Source organism: Rana temporaria, chromosome 4 (assembly GCF_905171775.1).
Source record: "Rana temporaria chromosome 4, aRanTem1.1, whole genome shotgun sequence".
NCBI lineage: Eukaryota > Metazoa > Chordata > Amphibia > Anura > Ranidae > Rana > Rana temporaria.
Window position 1 is genome coordinate 17,278,054 of NC_053492.1, and position 11,365 is coordinate 17,289,418.

Genomic DNA, 11,365 nt, shown 5'->3' on the forward strand with positions numbered 1-11,365 from the left:
GCGAGCGCCCCCCCCCCTCCTGAGCCGTGCCAGGCCGCATGCCCTCAACATGGGGGGGTTGGGTGCTCTGGGGCAGGGGGGCGCACTGCGGGCCCCCCCACCCCAGAGCACCCTGTCCCCATGTTGATGAGGACAGGACCTCTTCCCGACAACCCTTGCCATTGGTTGTCGGGGTCTGCGGGCGGGGGCTTATCGGAATCTGGGAGTCCCCTCAAATAAGGGGGCCCCCAGATACTGGCCCCCCACCCTAAGTGAATGGATATGGGGTACATCGTACCCCTATCCATTCACCTGTAGGCAAAAAGTTAGTTAGTAAACACACAACACAAGGCTTTTTAAAATATTTTATTATTCTGCTCCGGATGCCCCCCCTGTCTTCGTTATTAGCTCAATTAGCAGGGGGGGCTTCTTCTTCCGCTCTCCGGGGGTCTTCCACTCTCCGGGGGTCTTCCACTCTCCGGGGGTCTTCTCCGCTCTCCGGGGGGGGCTTCTCCGGACTCCGGGGGGCTTCTTCCATCTTCTCCCCTCTTCCGCTGTTGACTCGGCGAACCCCGGTTCTTCTGCAGATGTCCGGTGCCTTCTTCTTCAGCGCTGGCTGCCTGCTATGTTTGTGTGTTAGCTCAATTTCTAACAGGCAGCCGGCGCGGTCTTCTGTGACGTCAGGGTCTTCTGTTCTTCTCCCCTCTTCCGATGTTGACTCGTCGCCTGTTGTCACTGCAATGATGGAAGCGCGCCTTGCATCCCATTTATATAGGCATCACCGTCCCATCATGCTCCGGCAGGTACCCACGTGGTGGGTGCACGTGGGTAGGCACCCACCACGTGGGTACCTACCGGAGCATGATGGGACGGTGATGCCTATATAAATGGGATGCAAGGCGCGCTTCCATCATTACAGCGACAACAGGCGACGAGTCAACATCGGAAGAGGGGAGAAGAACAGAAGACCCTGACGTCACAGAAGACCGCGCCGGCTGCCTGTTACTAATTGAGCTAACACACAAACATAGCAGGCAGCCGGCGCTGAAGAAGAAGGCACCGGATATCTGCAGAAGAACCGGGGTTCGCCGAGTCAACAGCGGAAGAGGGGAGAAGATGGAAGAAGCCCCCCGGAGTCCGGAGAAGCCCCCCCCCCCCGGAGAGCGGAAGAAGAAAACCCCCCCGGAGAGCGGAGAAGACCCCCCGAGAGTGGAAGAAGACCCCCGGAGAGTGGAAGAAGAAGCCCCCCCTGGTAATTGAGCTAATAACGAAGACAGGGGGGGCATCCGGAGCAGAATAATAAATTATTTTAAAAAGCCTTGTGTTGTGTGTTTACTAACTTTTACTTTTTGCCTCCAGGTGAATGGGTAGGGGTACGATGTACCCCATATCCATTCACTTAGGGTGGGGGGCCGGTATCTGGGGGCCCCCTAATTAAAGGGGACTCCCAGATTCCGATAAGCACCCCGCCCGCAGACCCCGACAACCAATTGCAAGGGTTGTCGGGAAGAGGTCCTGTCCTCATCAACATGGGGACAGGGTGCTCTGGGGTGGGGGGGCCCGCAGTGCGGATAAACAGACAAGGATGAAACAGCAGCATGGTCAGTAAACAAGCCAAGGGATCAATCATGAGTGGCTGCAGGTTGGGATCAAGCAGTAGAGTAGTCAAAGAACAGGCCGAGGGTCAAATGCGGGTGGTTGCAGGTTGGGATCAGGCAGTAGAGTAGCCCAGGAACAAGCCAAGGGTCAATCACGAGTGGTTGTAGGCACAGATGGCAGCAGGAAAGACAACCGCAAGGGACTGGCAGGGAAGGCACAATAACCTGGCAAAGAGGAAGTGCTGAGACAAGGCTTTTATAGGAAGTTCATGGGAGGAGCAAGGGGTTCAAGGTTCAACAGCAATCAAGACACCAAGCAGAGTAGTCTAATGGATCAGATAGGTTTATCCAGTAGATCAGACAGGGAGCTGTCCAGCATCCCAGATAGCTCAGTGGGAAGAGTCGATGCCAGACACAGACGAGGTCCCAGGTTCAAGCTCAGGTCCTGACAACAGCAATGTGATTACGGTACAACTGTGTCCATTTTATTGATCCTATTATTGACTAAATGTTTTTTGTTAATGCATTAGGTACGTTCATCTTTCGTTTTCTTTTATCGGATTACCCCGTCTGAAGAAGGCTTACTAAATACCTTGAACTGTGTTCTTTGCAAAAAGGGGTCATTTAGGGGGTATTTATACGTCCTGGCATTTTAGGGCCTTGATCTATTTTCAAATATACAGTATGCACCACAGTTTGTAGACTCTTTTTATATATATATATATATCTCTTTATTGATTTTTTCCATACAAAAAAATATACATTTCACAACTTACATTTATAAAATTCCACTGACATTCATTTCATTAACCCAAAAAACATTTATACATTAATTTCTCTCCTTTTATTCTATGGTGTGGTTTACCCTATCTTCCTACCCTCTCTATCCTGAAGTCGTCATGGGATTCTCTATCCAATATGTCTCCCTATACCAGTGATGGTGAACCTTGGCACCCCAGATGTTTTGGAACCACATTTCCCATGATGCTCAACTACACTGCAGAGTGCATGAGCATCATGGGAAATGTAGTTCCAAAACATCTGGGGTGCCAAGGTTCGCCATCACTGCCCTATACAATGACAAATTGCTATTTACTACATTTTTCCAATACACCAACGAGGGAGCTTCAACCTTCTTCCAACTCAACACTATTGTCTTTCTTGCATAGAAAAGTAATAGCCCCACCTGTGTTCTTTTTCCTGTAGACATGATTTTTTAGACATCTCTGCCTCTTGTTCCAAAGATATTGATGTTACTATCGTAATTATTCTCAAGACCTCCCTCCAGAATACCACTATCTTTGGACAAGTCCAGACTGAATAAAATTTCCTGGAATGCCTGCACATCTCCAACATTTATGAGGGTTTGATGGAAAAATCTTATATAACTTATGGTCTATAGTAGCTCCTGTGTGTTAGTTTAAATTGGATTAATTTATCTCAAAGTGATACTAATATCTGGAATGGGAACCTCCATATCTCCTCCCAGTTCTCTTCTACTAAATTTGGGACATCTCTTGTCCAACATTCTCCGCAGTTTGTAGACTCTTTAACTTTTACACTGACCAAATAATATACACTGAGGGCCAGATTCTCAAAGGCGTTACGACGGCGCAACACCATTAGCGCCGTCGTAACACCTCATCTGGCCCCGGGTATCTATGCGACTGATTCTCAGAATCAGTTGCGCATAGGTACCCATTAGATCTGACATGCGTAAGGCTGTTACGCTGTCAGATCTTAAATGTATTTTTTTTTCCCGCCGCTAGGTGTCGCATCGTCGCTTTTCCCCGTCGTCTATGCAAATGAGGTAAGTACGGCGATTCCCGAACATACGCGAGGTCGACGCAGGGAATTAACGTCGTTTGCGTAGCGTACCCGACGCGTAAGGTTGCCCCTGCTAATTAGCAGGCGCAACCAATGTTAACGATGGCCGTCGTTCCCGCGTCGAATTCAATAAAAATTACGTCGTTTGCGTAAGATGTCCGTGAATGGCGCTGGACGCCATTTACGTATACATCTAGGCAAATGACGTCGGGGCGACGTCATTTAGCGCAATGCACGTCGGGTAATTTACCCGACGGAGCATGCGCAGTACGCTCGGCGCGGGAGCGCGCCTAATTTAAATGGTGCCCGCCCCATTTGAATTGGGCGGGCTTGCGACGAGCAATCTAACGCTACACCGCCGCAAGTTTACAGGTAAGTGTTCTGAGAATCAGGATGTAAACCTGTAGACCTGCGGCGGTGTAACGTAGATCTCATATATTCCGCTGCCCAGGAGCAGCGCGAATGTATGAGAATCTGGCCCTGAGTTGGGATATTTTTTACCAAAGAAATGTATCAGAATACATTTCAGCCTAAATTCATGAAGAAAGATTATTTATTTGCAAAATAATATAATAAAAACTAAGATTTTTTTTCAATATTTTCGGTATATATATATATATATATATATATATATAAAAAATAAATACCACCAAAAGAAAGTTCTATCTGCCTCAATAATATGATAAAAAGTTATTTGGGTATAGTGTTGCGTGCCTGAGTAATTGCTTTTTAAAGGGTACGTTTACCTTTACAAAAAAAGAAAAAAATTTTTACATTTCTTTTGCAGGTACAAAAAAAAAAAAGCATTTGTTATTTTGTGTTACAGTAGGTGTTTGTGATATTGTGTTTTTAGCACGACAGCATCGCGCTGATTCTCGGCGACATGGTGCCGAGATCTCGCCGACATCTCACACTCACTGGAATAGTGACAGCACATCCCAGCAAGCGCGTCATAGAAGCGACGGGAGATCCGACTTGGATTCCCGCCAATTCTACACGTGTGCGGCGTTTGTTATGAATCCTGAGGGGGAAGTCCCCGCCGGATTTTAAATAAAAATCCAGCATGGGTTCCCCCCTCAGGAGCATACCGGGCCCTTAGGTCTGTTATGGGTTGTAAGGAGAGCCCCCCTACGCCGAAAAAAATGGCGTAGGGGGTCCCCCTACAATCCATACCAGACCCGTATCCAAAGCACGCTACCCGGCCAGCCAGGAAGGGAGTGGGGACGAGCGAGCGCCCCCCCCTCCTGAGCCGTACCAGGCTGCATGCCCTCAACATGGGGGGGTTGGGTGCTCTGGGGCAGGGGGGCGCACTGCGGCCCCCCCACCTCAGAGCACCCTGTCCCCATGTTGATGAGGACAGGGCCCCTTCCCGACAACCCTGGCCGTTGGTTGTCGGGGTATGCGGGCGGGAGGCTTATCGGAATCTGGGAGCCCCCTTTAATAAGGGGGCCCCCAGATACCGGCCCCCCACCCTAAGTGAATGAGGATTGGATTTTGTAAGTAAATATATAACATATGAATACAAGAGAAGTATATTGCGCTTACCACTTCCGTTAAAAAGCTCAAGGAACCAAGCAGAAAAGAGACTGCCTAAGTATCAACAAGGGAGAACTCGATGCAATCAGGAAATTGGCTGATACACTTCTAATCAGTGGAAGCCAGATCCACTTGATTTCGACAGGTGCGGACAATGAAATGTTTGTGAGGAGTTCACCACAAGCAAGGAGGAAGAAATATAGATGTCTGTGTGTTATATCTATATTTCTCCTAGAGGAGGGGGAGAAAAGAATGAAAATATATATAAAAGGTATATATCTATATAAAAGAGCATGATATCACTGAAATGAAGTAATTATCAACTGCCATATAAAAACATAGCAGTTGTAACAATTTCATTATGTAGATAAATAGGTACATCACATTTGATACTATCATTATGATGATGTGTTTATTGATTTATGTGCATACACTGAGTATCATAGAATATACTTAATAGGTATGTTACCTCGATGGCGGTGAGGTTTAGATTAGTACTGCCAGTAAGGCCCAACGGAATTCCTAGAGGGTTCCAATTCAGTTCTAAATAAGTAAAGGTATGTATATATGTATATAGATCAATAAATTAATTTATAACTAAATGAATAAAATCGGTGCATATGGCTAAGTAGTCCCAGTAAGGCACCTGTCTATTAGTAGGTAAATAGGGAAGGAAGAAAGTTTACCTTAAACAGACCAGCAACAAAAAATATATGGTAGCATATACTGTTGTCCTAGATAAGTATATTGCCTCAGTTGTATTGAGGTTAAAGGTAATACTGCCAATATGGTCCAAAGGCAATACTATGTATTTCCACTTCAATTCTAAAAAAAAATGATAGAAATGAAAGAAAGGAATAAATGAATTGAGCTAGTGCATATGGCTAATTAGCCCAAATAAAGCACTCATCATTTAGTAAAAAGACCAAGGAGTAATTACCTTAGCTGGACCGTGACAGGGTGAAAAATAGGCAGAGCAGTATGCTGGCGTCCTGCATGCGGTGTGCTGTCCTCCCTCAAGCCGTTCAGGTCAGCGTCTGACATGTGTATCGTCAGCGTCGACCTAAATAGTAACATCTCTACCGGAAGTGAAAGGGTCATCGCTGACCCCTGGCATCACTTCCGGTCCACAAGTCCCAATACGATTGCGCGCGCAAGTAATGCGCTCCAGCATGCTGACGTAGGCCGGAACGCATAGAGGAGAGACATATCCTGTCAGTCTACGACCAGTCAAATAGGAGGAATTGGCTGGTTGTGTGCGCGCATCCCATCTGTTGATATTGATGGGAGCAAGAGGCGTCGGAAGAACCGCGCCCCCTGTGTTGGGACCCGTGATTGGCCACACCAATGTTGTGCAGAGTCCAACATCCCTTCGCATCAGAGAACCCATATTGACTAGGACAGTTCAGAGCTCAAAAACGGAAATAAATAATTTTTATAAAGAATGATAAAAGAGAACATTCAAAGTTAAACGTGTATTTCACTGTAAAGAAGCATATTAAGATATACTGATGATTTCTCCCAATTAAACATCCAAAGAGGTTCTTTTATACATTGCCTTATCTGGAGAAGGATTAGTAGAGGAGATATCCATAGATGGTAAGTATTTTTAGGAGTTTTGGTGCTATACAGTTATTCAATCGTAAAGCAGAGCAAAGCAAAATAAAACAAAGCAAAACAAAAACAAAGACAAAAACCAAGAACAGAAACAAAAACAAGAGCCATAGATCTTTAAAGATGGAGAGTCATAAAATTACCAAGGGATAATTCATTACATATATACAAAACCAGCATATAACCAAACCTTCAGTCAGCCCATATAGGGTGATCCATATTAAATTAAATGCAGGGTATATAAACATCATCTCTATGATTCAAACCAGTAACAAACAAATGTATACAGAGCAGCAAATCATGAAATTAGGCCATTGAGCCTCTTTATAAAAAGGGTTTGAATGACAGAGATGTGTTAAGCCCTGGTGAGTAGGTGGCCCGTTGGTCAAAAATCCAACGGGCCTCGCGTTGGAGGATTTTTTTATCAAAATCACCACCTCTTTCTGGAAGGGGGATGACTTCCAACGCAAAGAAAGAAATAAAGGATGGGTCATAGCTGTGGTGTAACCCTACATGTTTACAAATAGGGGTGTAGAGCAGTCCTGCATCTAAATAATAAAGATGGTCCTTAATTCTTTTAGCAAATGCTCTTTTCGTTTTACCTATATAAAACGCGCCGCAGCGACATTTTACAAGGTATACAATACCTATAGTAGTACAGTTAGCATGCTTCTTAGATTTGAGGAAACCTCCTCTAGGGAGAAGACAGCCGTCCCCTTCCTCAATCCAAGGGCAAACGTCACAGTGTCCACATTTGTAGGTACCCGGTATCTCAAGCTCCTGCAAGGTAGGAGCGTCAGGTACCAGATGACTATGTGTAAGGCCATCTTTGATGGACCTACACTTCCTATAAACAATTTCAGGTCTTTGGGATATGTATTTTGAAATTATAGGGTCCTCAGCAAGAAAATGCCAATTATTATTGATCAATTGGCGGAAGATGTTCTGATCAGAACTGAACGTGGTTATCAGTTTGGTTGTAGGATTAGACTCTTTTTCCTTCTGCTTGAACAGTAATGTATCTCTTGTATTGATTTTAGACTTTACATACGCTTGTTTAAGAACTTTTTTGCTGTATCCTCTCAATAAGAGGCGTGAATAGAGGGCAAGTGCCTCTTTTTCAAAGTCTTCCTCCTTTGCACAATTGCGCCGAAGTCTTAGGTACTGGCTGTAGGGGATTCTTCGCACCAAAGATCTTGGATGAGAGCTAGAATAATGTAAAATGGTGTTTCCTGCTGTTTCTTTTCTATACAGATTAGTGTATAGAGTACCATCTTCATTCACAGAGATTCTTAAATCAAGGAAGGGGATACTTTTAGTATCCGACTGGATGGTACATTTTAAATTATAATCATTAACGGATAGATATTGCATAAATTTACCTAATAAATCCGCACCACCAGTCCAGACGACCAAAACATCGTCAATATACCTCCGCTCCGCTCCGGGTTGGTAGGTATCACATGGGTAGGTACAGAGCATGATGGGACTGTGAGGCCTATATAAATCCGACGCAAGCCAGGCACACGTCATTGCAGCGAGAAGAGCCGGCCGGCGTGTCAACATCTGGAGAAGACGGAAGACGAGAAGAGAAGAAGATGACGTTACAGAAGAGCGGACTGACCGCCGCCAGTATAGCGGCGGCTAGCCCTGAAGGAGAAGGAACCGGACAGCGGGAGGAAGAACCGGGGTGCGCCGAGTCAAGAGCGGAGAACGGCGAATATAGAAGAAGACCCCCCCAGAGCTGAGAAGACGTCACAGAAGAGCTGAGAAGACCCCCGGAGCGGAGAAGACGTCACAGAAGAGCGGTGAAGACCCCGGAGAGCAAGAGAAGACCCCCGGAAATCGGAAGGAGAAGCCTCCCCTGGTAAAAGAGCTAAAGAAGACAGGGGAGGCCTCCGGAGCAGACTAATAAAATATTTTAATACCCTGTGTGGTTTATTTGTGTTTTTACCACTTTTCTTGCAGGTGAATGGGTAGGGGTACGATGTACCCCATACTCATTCACTTAGGGTGGGGGGCCGGTATCTGGGGGCCCCCTTATTAAAGGGGGCTCCCAGATTCCGATAAGCCTCCCGCCCGCATACCCCGACAACCAACGGCCAGGGTTGTCGGGAAGGGGCCCTGTCCTCATCAACATGGGGACAGGGTGCTCTGAGGTGGGGGGGCCGCAGTGTGCCCCCCTGCCCCAGAGCACCCAACCCCCCCATGTTGAGGGCATGCAGCCTGGTACAGCTCAGGAGGGGGGGGGGGGCGCTCGCTCGTCCCCACTCCCTTCCTGGCTGGCCGGGTAGCGTGCTTTGGATACGGGTCTGGTATGGATTGTAGGGGGACCCCCTACGCCGTTTTTTTCGGCGTAGGGGGGCTCTCCTTACAACCCATAACAGACCTAAGGGCCCGGTATGCTCCTGAGGGGGGAACCCATGCCGGATTTTTATTTAAAATCCGGCGGGGACTTCCCCCTCAGGATTCATAACAAACGCCGCACACGTGTAGAATTGGCGGGAATCCAAGTCGGATCTCCCGTCGCTTCTATGACGGCTCTGTCTCCATCGCGGCAAGCCAGCTCGGCGCTGGCTCCCGCGATGGGGCTCGTAGGTGGTCAATCTCGCCGAGAAAGGGAACGAGATTGACACAATATCGCGTTCACCTACTGTAGGAGCCTGTAAAGTATTGCACCACAATCATCAGATTGTGGGTGTAATGCCACAGTCCTGCAGACTGTCTGTCTGTGTAGCTATAAACAAAGATACCACGCTAATAAAGCAACCCTTTACACACGTTATTCATGTCATGCAAAAAAACGACGTTTTTCTCGACGTGATTTGTCGTGATTCCTCTCAAGCCTGCCTTGCATACACACGTTCGTGAAAAAAAATGCTCGAGCAAAAGCGCGGTGAAGTACAACACGTACGACGGCACTATAAAGGGGAAGTTCCATTCGAATGGCGCCACTGTTAGATTTTAAATTCATTAATATTTTTATGTAATAAATGTATCTGAATCAATGCTTAGGACATGGTAGCTTTGAGGACAAACGTAGGTCAATGTAGTTACAGGACAGAACAACTGGTATAGTGTAGGCCACATCTATTCTTGAAAGTCCTACGTCAAGAAGGTGGGTGGAGATGTTACTTAAATATACATAAGTGAGCGTTAAAGCTCATCGCAACCTTCTTTGGAAACGAGCCAATTGTGCTTAGTTAGCTGTTAAACTTGTATAAGTATACAGGTGCTGAGCATAGTAAGTTAGGAAAATCCAGGGTCACCCAGGCCCGACGGAAGCCTCAGGGTCATCGGACTCTGCAGAAGAGATGGGGGTGGGGATGGGACCCTCTCCCAGCAGAAAGATCATAAGGGGTTCTATCCAGCAGAGAAGATGTAACATCTAATTCCTGTTTTTGAATTGCCACCCTGCCATGATGTCTGTAACAACGTAACAACGTAAGCATTAAACTGTCTTGCTGTCATATCGTTGGAAGAATAAAACATCGTATAATGAAGGAATTTATGTCTGAATATTTTGGAAGCAACGCCTGGAGAGGAAGAGGTTTTGACACATCGCATGACACGTGTTAGAGGCATATGTCTATTATGTCCTCTCTGTTCTATCTCATCCACCTCTCTGTCACCCCTCTTCCCTGCCCCCCGGCATTTTACATTTGTCGAAGCCAGCCATATTGGTCTTTTTTCCTAAAAGCCTTGATAAGGGGGATATGGAAATAAAGAAATTAATTCAAAGATGTTCTTTCAAGTCTTGAAGAAAAATGCGACCAAAGAACCTAGAAGCAAAAAGGTGTTTGTGTTCCATCAGACAACAAGAAGGCTCAAAAAACACAGGGTGAGTTTTTACGCTGTTTTGTTTTTCTCACCTGTCAGAATGCTTGTCTGCTTACAAGCTTACGAAGAAAAAAAAAACGTACACAAGGCTAAGCCATTTTGGACAGAAGGTTTCAAGATATCATGCAAAATCCAGCGAGGACTTTCTTGTTATGGAGGAAAATCGTAGACATCTACGTACGTGAAGATGCTGCCAAGAAGATTCTAAAAAAGGTGAGAGTCTCACAGAAGAAGTGTTGAAATAGAATCTAAAGCTTCACGTTATTTTCACAGGCCACCATTTATACACAGGCAGATGTATTTTGGTTGAGCTATTATGAAAGTCAGGATTTTGATGTTTGAACTGTCCAAGAATACACTATACATTATACATTCCTTTTGCTACACAAAAAGGAGAAAGACATTATTTTTACGCAAGCATCTTTACATTTGTTTACTTAACCACTTCAGATCCGCGCTATAGACAAAAGACGTCCGCAGCGCGGACCTGAAGTGCCGGGTGGACGTCCTGGGACGTCCTGTGTTTACATCGCCATGCGCGTCCCCGCAATCGCGCATCGGGCGAAAAACTGTGTTGGCCGTGTCCCTCGGACACAGCCAATCACAGATCGTGCTGAATGGCCAATCACAGCGGCCATTCAGCACTCGATCGAGCCGTCCAATGAGAGATGATCTCAAATGTAAACATATGAGATCATCTCTCATCGCCGGCTTTCTCTCCTCACACACAGACCGCGTGTGAGGAGAGAGTGAGAGTGAGAGCACAGTGTACAGTGTTACAGTGAGTGAAAACACACACATCAGTGCCCACAGTCCCTGCCAGTGCCACCAGCCAGTGCCACCAGCCAGTGCCACCTGCCAGTGCAATCAGCCAGCGCTACCTGCCAGTGCTACCAGCCAGTGCCACCTGCCCCTGCCATCAGTGCCACCTGCCCCTGCCATCAGTGCCACCTGCCCCTGCCACCTGCTTG